Source organism: Coenobita brevimanus, chromosome 86, assembly GCF_032717465.1.
Source record: "Coenobita brevimanus isolate Jiangsu-jjx chromosome 86, ASM3271746v2, whole genome shotgun sequence".
NCBI lineage: Eukaryota > Metazoa > Arthropoda > Malacostraca > Decapoda > Coenobitidae > Coenobita > Coenobita brevimanus.
In genome coordinates, this window is record NC_137039.1 from 5053584 (window position 1) to 5065585 (window position 12002).

The window sequence follows — 12002 nt, forward strand, 5'->3', positions numbered from 1 at the left end:
TATACATATATACATACATAGGCAGGTGCAGCAGGTAGGTAGATACATGGATACACAGATAGATAGATAGGTAGGTAGGTAGATAGGTAAATGGACTAATAGATAACTAGGTAGGTAGGTAGGTATGTACAAGGCAGATCGATAAATAGATAGATACATAGGTAGGCAGATAGACAGATAAAGAGATTACTAAACCAACATAAATAGACAGGCAGACAAGTAGGTACATAGATAGACACAGGTAGATAGATATATGGATAGGTATATAGGTAGGTAGGTATGCAGACAAAGATAAGTAGGTAGATGGGTAAATAGATAGACGTAAGTAGATAGATAGGTGAGTAGGTAGGTAAACAAATAGGTGGAGGGAATGATATAGATAGATAAATAGACAGACTGGCAGACAAGTAAGTACATAGATAGACAGATAGATAGACGGATAGATAGGTATATAGGTAGGTAGGTACTGAGATAGATAGATAGAAAGATAAATAGGAAGACTGGTAGTCAGACATACGTAGATAGATAGGTAAGTAGGCAGGTAGACAGATAGATAGGTGGAGGGAATGCTAGATAGATAGATAGACTGATAGATAGGTAAGTAGGTAAATTGACTGACTGAATGATTGATAGACAGACAGATAGATATTGGTTAAATCCTCTCCTGTCTTTGTGTTTTGATTTCCATCTAAATACCAAGACAAACAGATAGATAGAGACAGATAGATAGATAGATACTGCACTCTAAGTGGCTGGATTTTGTATTTGTGTAAATAAAAACAGGCAATTTCTTAGCATTTTTTTTTTATGCGAGAAAGAAGGAACCAAAGGCCATGAGCCCGCAGTAACAGTTCCCTCCAAGAGAAAAACAAAATACAATAGAGAGCCAAATTCAAGATCCGATCATTTTGAGATGCCTGGACACACTGCGTTTGAAAGACTGGAGATCATAGGCAGCAGGAAATACAGACAGAGGGAGACAGTTCCAGAGCTGACCTGTAGCATAAATGAAAGACTGGGAGTAACGGTTAACTCTTGCATTAGAGAGTTGGACAGAAAAGGGATGAGAGTTTGCTGCCAGACGGGTGCTACGCGCCCGTCGTAGAGGTGGAGGAATGCAAGCAGACAGTTCAGAGGAGCAGTGACCATTAAAGTAGCGATAGAAAAGAGATAAAGATGCAACAGTGCGGCGAAGAGACAGAGGTTGAAGGGAGTCAGTAAGAGGAGGAGAGTTAATGAGACGAAAAGCCTTTGACTCCACCCTATTGAGAAGAGCTGTATGTGGGGAGCCTCCCCACACATGAGAGTTGTACTCCACACAGGGGCGGATAAAACCCCTGTATAGAGTCAACAATTGTGCAGGGGTAAAGAAAGAGCGGAGTCGGCTTAGCACACCCAATCTCTTGGAAGCAGATTTTACAAGAGATGTAATATGATCTTTCCAAGATAAGTCCCGAGTAAATGAAACCCCAAGCATGTTCAAGGATGATGCAGGATTAATCTGAATATTATTAAACATTAGTGGGTATACCTGTGGAAGATTTTGTCGGGTTGATAGGTGTAAGAACTGAGTCTTAGAAGCATTAAAGACAACCATATTATTTTTACCCCAGTCAGAGATATGAGCCAAGTCAGACATTAGGTGTGCCATAGCCTCATCCCTTGTTTCTTGAAGTAACTGTTGAGATGGGCGTTGCGGGAACCGAATGGAAAGGTGAAGGGTGGAGTCATCAGCGTATGAGTGGATAGGGTTAGATGTACAGCTTAGAAGATCATTGATGAATAAAAGGAAGAGAGTTGGTGATAGGACAGAGCCCTGAGGAACACCACAGTTGATAGATCTAGGAGAAGAACGATGGCCGTCTACGACAGCAGCTATAGAACGACCAGAAAGGAAGCTAGCGATGAAGGTACAGATAGAAGGATAGAAACCGTAGGAGGGCAGTTTGGAAATTAAAGATTTATGCCAGACTCGATCGAAAGCCTTTGAGATGTCAAGTGCAATGGCAAAGCTTTCGCCAAAGTCCCGAAAGGAGGATGACCAGGAGTCTGAAAGGTAGGTGAGAAGATCGCCAGTGGAGCGTCCCTGACGGAACCCATACTGACGATCGGAAAGAAGGTTGTGATAGGAAAGATGCCTTAAAATTTTTTTGTTGAGAATTGACTCGAAAACTTTTGAAATACAGGACGTTAAAGCAATTGGACGATAGTTGGAGGGTTGGGAGTGGTCACCCTTCTTTGGGACTGGCTGAATGAGAGCAAACTTCCAGCAAGAAGGAAAGGTACAAGTTGACAGACAAAGGCGAAATAGTTTGCCTAGGCAGGGTGTAAGCACAGAAGCACAGTTTTTGAGAACAACAGGAGGGACCCCATCAGGCCCATATGCCTTGTTAGTACTGAGGCCAGTAATGGCAGAAAATACATCAACTGAAGAAATTTTAATGTCAGCCATGAGGAAGTCAGAGGGGGGAAGTGATGGAGGAACAGCACCGGAATCGTCTAAGGTGGAATTGGAGGAGAAAGTCTCTTCTGCTTTATCAGTAGAAGAAATAGCTACAGAACCATCAGAGTAGAAAAGAGGAGGGAAGGATGATGAGGTAAAGTTGTTAGAAAGATTTTTGGCAAGGTGCCAGAAGGAGCGGGAAGAATTCGAGTTGGAGAGTTGAGAGCATTTAGTATGGATGAAATTATTTTTAGTAGAGCGAAGAACAGACTTAGCACGATTCCGGGCAGAAACGTAAAGATTATGTGATTCAGGGGTGGGTTGGCTCTGGTACCTTTTGTAGGCCTTCTCCTTGTTGCGGACAGCATTAGAACAAGCGTGATTAAACCAAGGCTTTCTTGCGTTAGTCAAAGGATATGAGAAAGGAATGTATGCTTCCATGCCCGAGAGAATAACCTCCGTAATGCGCAAGGCACACTCAGATGGCTCCTGGCCATGGAAGCAATAATCATTCCAGGGAAAATCAAAGAAGTACTGCCTGAGGGCCTCCCAGTCCGCAGCTCCAAAATGCCAGAGATGACGTTTCCCTGGAGGGTCCGCAGGCCGTACTGGAGCGATAGGACAGGTTAAGGTAATAAGGTTGTGATCGGAGGAGCCCAACGGAGAGAAAAGATTAACAGAGTAAGCAGAAGGATTAGTTGTGAGGAAGAGGTCAAGTATGTTGGAGCTCTCTCCAAGGCGGTCAGGGATACGGGTAGGGTGCTGTACAAGCTGCTCTAGGTCATTAAGGATAGAAAAGATGTAGGCTTGTTCACCAGGTGGATCCGTGAAAGGAGAGGAGAGCCAAAGGTGGTGGTGAACATTGAAATCTCCAAGAATGGAGATTTCAGAGAAAGGAGAAATGGACAGAATGTGTTCCATCGTAGAAGTAAGATAGTCGAAGAATTTTTGATAGTCAGTAGAATTAGGGGATAAGTAAACAGCACAGATATATTTAGTCAGAGAATGACAGGAAAGGCGAAGCCAGAGAGTGGAGAATTCAGAAGAATCAAGTTCATGAACATGAGAGCAAGATAAGTCGTTGCGTATGTATACACAACAGCCACCTTTGGCTTTGAAATGAGTATAGAGAAAGTAGGAGGATACAGAAAAGGGTTTGCTGTCAGTTGCCTCAGACAGCTGAGTCTCCGTTAGAAAAAGAAGGTGAGGTTTAGAGGAGGAGAGGTGGTGCTCAACAGAGCGAAAGTTAGATGAAAGGCCGCGAATGTTGCAGAAATGAAGAAGAAGAGAGTCAGACAGTGGTTCCAGGCACCTCGAGTCGTCACCGGGAGAGGGGCAGATGGCGGGGGCATTTATGGTCCCCCCCCCTGGGGACTCCGAGGCTAGGTGAATTGACGCCATTTTGGTAAATTTTGAATAGGAAGTGTAGAGTGTACTGTGCATGTAGTTTGGTGAAGATAGATAGAGAAATTTGTACTGGAGAGCATGCTGGCCTACTCTCTGTGTAACTGAGACACTGAAAAAGTTCAGCAAAGGGGGATGGTCAGGAACTAGTCCTGAGGGCTGATGAAACGGGAGCTCCAGCACTCCCTGTCATCAGCTTTCCATCCACCTCGGGAGTACTGCCCTGCTCGACTTGTGCTACAGTAACTGTTGAGATGGGCGTTGCGGGAACCGAATGGAAAGGTGAAGGGTGGAGTCTTCAGCGTATGAGTGGATAGGGTTAGATGTACCGTTTAGAAGATCATTGATGAATAAAAGGAAGAGAGTTGGTGATAGGACAGAGCCCTGAGGAACACCACTGTTGATATATCTAGGAGAAGAACGATGGCCGTCTACAACAGTGGCTATAGAACGACCAGAAAGGAAGCTAGCGATGAAGGCACAGATAGAAGGATAGAAACCGTAGGAGACCAGTTTGGATATTAAAGATTTATGCCAGACTCGATCGAAAGCCTTTGAGATGTCGAGTGCAATGGCAAAGCTTTCACCAAAGTCCCGAAAGGAGGAATACCAGGAGTCTGAAAGGTCCAGTGGAGCGTCCCTGACGGAACCCATACTGACGATCGGAAAGAAGATTGTGATGGGAAAGATGCCTTAAAATTTTTCTATTGAGAATTGACTTGAAAACTTTTGAAATACAGGACGTTAAAGGAATTGGACGATAGTTGGAGGGTTGGGAGTGGTCACCCTTCTTTGGGACTGGCTGAATGAGAGCAAACTTCCAGGAAGAAGGAAAGGCACAAGTTGACAGACAATGGTGAAAGAGTTTGCCTAGGCAGGGTGTAAGCACTGAAGCACAGTTCTTGAGAACAATAGGAGGGACCCCATCCGGCCCATATGCCTTGTTAGTACTGAGGCCAGTGATGGCAGAAAATACATCAACAAGAAATTTTAATGTCAGCCATGAGGAAGTCAGAGGGGGGTAGTGATGGAGGAACAGCACCGGAATCGTCTAAGGTGGAATTGGAGGAGAAAGTCTGTGCAAAGAGATCTACTTTATCAGTAGAATAAATAGCTACAGTACCATCAGAGTAGAAAAGAGGAGGGAAGGATGATGAGGTAAAGTTGTTAGAAAGATTTTTGGCAAGGTGCCAGAAGGAGCGGGAAGAATTCGAGTTGGAGAGTTGAGAGCATTTAGTATGGATGAAATTATTTTTAGTAGAGCGAAGAACAGATTTAGCATGATTCCGGGCAGAAACGTAAAAATGATGTGATTCAGGGGTGGGTTGGCTCCGGTACCTTTTGTAGGCCCTCTCCTTGTTGCGGACAGCATTAGAACAAGCGTGATTAAACCAAGGCTTTCTTGCGTTAGTCAAAGGGTATGAGAAAGGAATGTATGCTTCCATGCCCGAGAGAATAACCTCCGTAATGCGCAAGGCACACTCAGATGGCTCCCAGCCATGGAAGCAATAATCATTCCAGGGAAAATCAAAGAAGTACTGCCTGAGGGCCTCCCAGTCTGCAGCTCCAAAATGCCACAGACGACGTTTCCCTGGAGGGTCCACATGCTTCACCGGAGTGATAGGACAGGTTAAGGTAATAAGGTTGTGATCAGAGGAGCCCAACGGAGAGAAAAGATTAACCCCTACACCGCGGGCATGTTTACCAATGTTTTGCGTGTGCCGCGGGGTTATTCGGGCTCCGACAGACTCTCAAAAAATATTTGCCAAAAATCAGTTATTAGTCCTAGAATATTAAAATTATATATGCTTATGGCACATACCTTCAGCTTTCTCCTGGAATGTTTGTTGAGCCTTCGTCAGTTACCGTAGGACTTGTGGAGACCTCTGAAGTTGGGTAACGAAGTCTCCACTTTACACTTCCCGACAACCCGTAATATGATTACCACAGCCAGATATTAACACTATAAACACTACTCTGTGATTTTCAAGTAGTTGGGATTCATACTCCCCAAAAAAAAACCACTGTGAAAGCAATGAAAATTATGAGCGCGTCTGACCGCTGCACTTGCGCTAGTTCGCCCTTGGTACTTTGTCATTTATTATTCATAAAACCCCTCACACTTTATATTTATGTTACTATATAACACTTATATATATCTACAGTCTTTATCCATAAGTTTCCTTCAGTAGTATTAGTTTATTGTCACTGTAGGGATTCAATTTCTTTCAGTAAAATACGTAGCATTCACTTTCTCGTCCTGTATACTGGCATTGAGAGTGAATGTCACTTTCATCTTCACTATCATAACTCATAGTATTCAGACATGCTATAGTGAAACTTTCACTTTCATTACTCCTAGGGTATATACTCGTATTCTTATAATACTACTCATTTACATTTCTATTTACGTTCTCTATTTTATTTACGTTATTTGCATTTCTATTTTATTTACACTGTGTTATGCACTGTCACTTGAAGTAACTTATAAAACTATTTTCCATTGTTCACGTATATTTACATTCATTACTTTCACTTGCTGTTTACACATTATTTACAATTCCACTTGCACTGTTTTACTCAATAGAAAGATCGTAGTCACTCTTTTATCGATTGTCAGCCCTTTACCTCTTTCCACACGAGGTTTAGTAGGGGGTAAAGGTCACAGGGCCCTTTGCATGGGGGTGAAAAAAGGCCCTGAAGTCAGCAAGAGGATGAGCCGTACCTCCTCTTCGGAAGATGAGAGAGAACTGATAGAGGAGGGCCGGCCCGGGTTGAGACCTACTTAGGGGGTTATTCAGCACTACCAACGTAGCTCTTGAAACAGCTATGTATTTCACTGAAATGATTGGCAGGAAATCTAGACAATACATTATAAATTAGGTAGTTCCAGGTGAATGTAAATATCACTTAGGCTTCTCCCTTCCCTCCTTATATGTATATTTATTACGAAAATAGATTATATGGCATTTTTCAAGGGGAAAAAAACAGCGAAAATTAGCGAACGAGTGCACGTGAGGTGTTGTCAGGTGATAATTAGCCAATTCCAGGTGTATGGCACTCTCACTTACCTAATTTCTTTCTTGTATATATTATTTGGTATAAGAATAGGGCATAGGGCTTATTTCAATGGATGAAATCAGTGAAAAATTCCAGGGAAGATTTACTTAGTGTAGCACGGCCGGGCAGGCGAGAGGATAGTGTAATGGAGGGGGGTTAGGGAGGGGAGTCAAGAACGGGGAGAAATGGCTAAATTGTCAAAAATGGATGGGAGTACAGATGAGATTAGGAGTGCTGACTAGTGTTGGACATTGGCAGTACTGATAAATGATACAAGCCCCCACTTGGAAGCCCGGTGAATTCAAAATAACACAGAATCACAAAAGCGACGCCCCGCGGTATGATCCCTTGCTCCCAAGCGTCACGAAAGTGACGCCCCGTGGTTAAGGGGTTAACAGAGTAAGCAGAAGGATTCCCTAATTAATGTAATTTATGACATCTAATTATGGTAGCTCTAATTAAGATAGATCAAATTAAGGTAGATCTAATTAAAAGTAGATCTAATTAAGGTTAGACCTAATTAAGGGTAGATCTAAATAAGGTAGATCTAATTATGGTACCTTTAATTAAGATAGATTTATTTAAGGTAAGTCTAATTAAAGGTAGATCTAATTATGGTAGATTTAATTAAGACAGATCTAATTAAGGTAGATCTAATTAAGGATAGACCTAATTAAGGTAGATCTAATTAAGGTAGATCTAATTAAGATAGGTCTAATTAAGATAGATCTAATTAAGGGTAGACCTAATTAAGGTAGATCTAATTATAGTACCTTTAATTAAGATAGATCTAATTAAGGTAGATCTAATTGAGGTAGATCTAATTAAGGTTAGACCTAATTAATGGTAGATCTAATTAAGGTAGATCTAATTATGGTACCTTAAATTAAGATAGATCTAATTAAGGTAGATCTAATTAAGGTACAGTAGACCTAATTAAGGTAGATCTAATTAAGGTACAGTAGACCTAATTAAGGTAGATCTAATTAAGGGTAGATCTAATTATGGTACCTTTAATAAGATAGATCTAATTAAGGTAGATCTAATTGAGGTAGATCTAATTAAGGTAGATCTAATTGAGGTAGATCTAATTAAAGTAGATCTAATTGAGGTAAATCTAATTAAGGTAGATCTAATTAAGGGTAGATGTAATAAAGGGTAGATGTAATTAAGTGTAGATGTAATTAAGGGGAGATGTAATTAAGAGGAGATGTAATTAAGGGGAGATGTAATTAAGGTAGATGTAATTAAGGGTAGATGTAATTAAGGGTAGATGTAATTAAGGGTAGATGTAATTAAAGTAGATGTAATTAAGGTAGATGTAATTAAGGGTAGATGTAATTAAGGGGAGATGTAATTAAGGTAGATGTAATTAAGGGGAGATGTAATTAAGGTAGATGTCATTAAGGGTAGATGTAATTCCTGCAGTTTGAAGAGTCTACTCTGAGTTTAATATATTTGTCCATTACCATTAAATATAGAAATCTATTTCTTGCCCTCACCACAGCGAGGCGCGGGGAATATATTATGGAGGTTTGGTTCCTGGATAGACACTGCATTTGCATCTCTCCACCCAGTTAACAGAGGCACTATAGGAGGCTCCATATCACCCCCCAGTTTGGTTATATGGTTACTACCCAGCATTGTAAATGGTTTCCTTTGTTACAAGAAGCCATTAGGCTTGTCAGTCAATGTTGAGCCACCTGAAGTGGAGAGAAAATAATAACAAAAGGACAGGAAGGAAAGAGAGATGTAGGAAGGAGGCAGGCAGACGGAGAGAGAGAATGACCAAGGGATAGGAAGTAGGCAACACCACATCAAGTGAGTGGATGATGATTGTGGTGAAGTGGCTGGCTGGTTCTATCCACCTTCCTCGATATGCAGTCTTTCAATGGACACTATGTAACAGTTAAATGAACCTATTACCACACTCCGCCACCCATTAGCCCACTGACTGAGGTGTAGGGTAGATAGATTGATAGATAGATAGATGGGTCGATATATACATAGACAGATAGGTAGGTAAGTTGATAGATAGATAAATAGATAGATAGACTGGCTGAGATATACGAAGCTTACCCAACCCCCATTAACTGAGGCGTAATGAGCTTGAGTAGGTAGGTTGGTAGGTGGGTAGGTAGATAAATGGACAGATAGATAGACAGATACGTATACGTAGATAGACAGAGATACGTAGATAGATAGATAGACTGGATTATATAGAGTAATGGCGTGTCGGAGGAAAAGATAGATAGACAGATAGATAGGCTGTAATATATGAAGCTTGTGTTTAGTTCAGGCTTAAAGGTACTTATATCCGGTAATTAGTTGCGGTGATTAGTTGCGGTAATTGCTTCCGGTAATTGGTTCCGGTGGTTGGTTCTGGTTAACGATTTGACCGCCACATAAACACCGGTAAAAGCCACCTCGATTTACCATGTCACCTGGAATTGGCAACATTAACATTTTTCTCTCGGTGTCCCTCGTGTTTTTATACGGCTCATTCAAACTCCCCGCTGCAGTAAATGAATAAATCAATAAATAATAAGGTAATTAGACACAATGAAATAGAAGAAAATAAAGACCACTATGTCGAACGCATCCTCTTTTCCTTTATTTTTACTAGTAAGAAATCGTTTGACTTAGGGTATGTTTTCTGAGTGGAGCGGATAGGTGTGGTTTTCCTTGTGCCCTACACTCCTAGGTAAGTACAGCTGGTCATACGCAAACGTGGTACAGTGTGTGTGTGTGTGTGTGTGTATGTGTGTGTGTGTGTTTGTGTGTGTGTGTGTGTGTGTGTGTGTGTGTGTGTGTGTGTGTGTGTGTGTGTGTGTTCTTACCTAATTGTACTTACCTAATTTTATCTTTACAGGAATGAGTCAAGCTCGTACTGTCTCGTGTCTTAAACCATATTTATCGTACATATCCATAAATTTGTGAATTGTTTTGGCACACACTATTTCATTTGGTAGTGCATTCCATTGATCAATTGCTTTGTTTGGGAAACTGAATTTCCTTACGTCTTTATCACCTCTCTTCTTATGCAGTTTTTTGCAGTGTCCTCTTGCTGATATGTCTATTTTCTCCTTCCCTGATATGCACTTATATAGCATTATCATGTCACCTCTTTTCCTTCTCTCCTATAGTGTTGGTAGATTCAGTTTATTTAGTCTTTCTTCGTAGCTTAGGTCCCTTAAGCTTGGTATCCATCTTGTAGCGGCCCTTTGAATTTTTTCAATCTTGTTTATGTGCTTTTTGAGATGAGGACTCCAGACTACTGATACATATTCCAGGGTTGGTCTAATGAATGATGTTATTATCCTTCTTAGCATGTCTTCATTTATGTATGTGAATGCTATTCTCATATTTGCAAGCAGTGTATACATGTTCCGTACCTTCTCGCTGATGTGGTGAGCCGGAGATAGTCTGTTATTGATAATCACACCTAGGTCTTTCTCTCTTTCTGATGTGTATAGGGTTTTGTTTCCTAACTTATAATCCCAATCAGGTCTTTTTCCACTTTTACCAAACTTGATTACATGACACTTGTCCACATTGAATTCCATTTGCCATGTACTACTCCATTCATGAAGTTTATTTAATTCTTCTTGTAGCTCTTTACAAGAGTCTGTATTAGTAATTCTCCTTTGTATTTTTGCATCATCTGCAAACATATTCAGATAGCTCTCATTTCCAGTGTTACTGTTTATATCATTTATATACACTAAAAACATGATTGGTGCCAGCACTGAACCCTGTGGTACTCCACTAGTCACTTCTTTCCATGATGAGTAGTTTCCTCTTAGTACTGTTCTCATTTCTCTTTTTATGAGAAAGTCTTGCATCCAACAAAACAGTTTACCTCGAATTCCTCCTTGATGGTACAGTTTTCATAAAAGTCTTAAGTGTGGTACTGTGTCAAAAGCTTTCTTGAAATCTAAATAGATACTGTCCACCCATCCTTCCCTTTCCTGTATTGTGTTTGTTACTCTGTCATAGTAGCTCAACAGATTAGTAACACATGATTTTCCTTTTCTGAAACCAAACTGTCTTTCTGTTTTCATACTGTGTTCTTCTAGATGATTTACCCAAGCTTTTCTTATAAGCTTTCTAATACCTTGCTTACAACACTGGTCAGTGATACTGGTCGGTAGTTGAGTGGATTTTGTCTATTTCCTTTCTTGAACAAGGGGACAATATTTGCTTTTTTTTCCAAATATCAGGTAGTTTACCTTGACGCAAGGATTTCTTGAAAATTAAAAATAATGGTTTACTTAACTCCTTTGCACATTCTCGTAGTACCCAACATGAAATTTCATCAGGACCAGTTGCTTTTCCTTTGTCTAATCTACTTAACTCCTCCCGTATTACTTTTTCTGCTATTTGTATATCTGGTAGTATGTGTGGACATGCATGTTCCACATAGTCCCTCTCAAAATTTTTTTCTTCTGTAAAAACTAATTGGAAATTCTTATTTAGTGCTTCACAAATATCTTTCTCTTGTGTATAAGTGATTCCCTCGTCCGTAATGTTTTTTTCATTGCCAGACGCCATGTATCCCAATCGGGGTGGTCAAGGGCTTAGAGTTAATTGTTTTACAGGGAGGGGCACTAATCCTCCACCAACCCTACTTGACACGTAGGGATGCCAACAGCATCTGGTGTTCCCAGGCGGTCACCCATCCAAGTACTAACCAGACCCAACGTTGCTTAACTTCGCTGATGTACAGGAAGCGGTGTACTCAACGTGGTATGGCCGTTTTGATTGTATTATATCTTTTACTTTGGTTTTGCTTCTGATATAGCTGTAAAACAGCTTTGGTTGATCACTACTTTTATTTATTATATCCTCCTCAAACTGTTTTTTTGGCTTCCCTCCTTATTCTTGTATAATCGTTTCTTGCCTGTTTGTAATTATTATACGCCCTTTCACTATTGTGTCTTCTGTATCTATTCCACAACAAATCTCTTCTTTCTTTTGATTTTTTACATTCTGTATTGAACCATTTCTGTATTTTCTTATCTGCTTCTTTGTGCTGTGGGATGTACTTCTGGACTCCTATTTCGTAAAATTCACAGAATTTTTTATATACAGC

The 12002-nt window shown here is 40.6% G+C and overlaps 1 pseudogene; it reads right to left on the minus strand.

The window, feature by feature from the left end:
- Positions 1–11553: 11553 nt before the first annotated feature.
- LOC145410847 (5S ribosomal RNA) lies at positions 11554–11670 on the minus strand (annotated as a pseudogene).
- Positions 11671–12002: the final 332 nt, after the last annotated feature.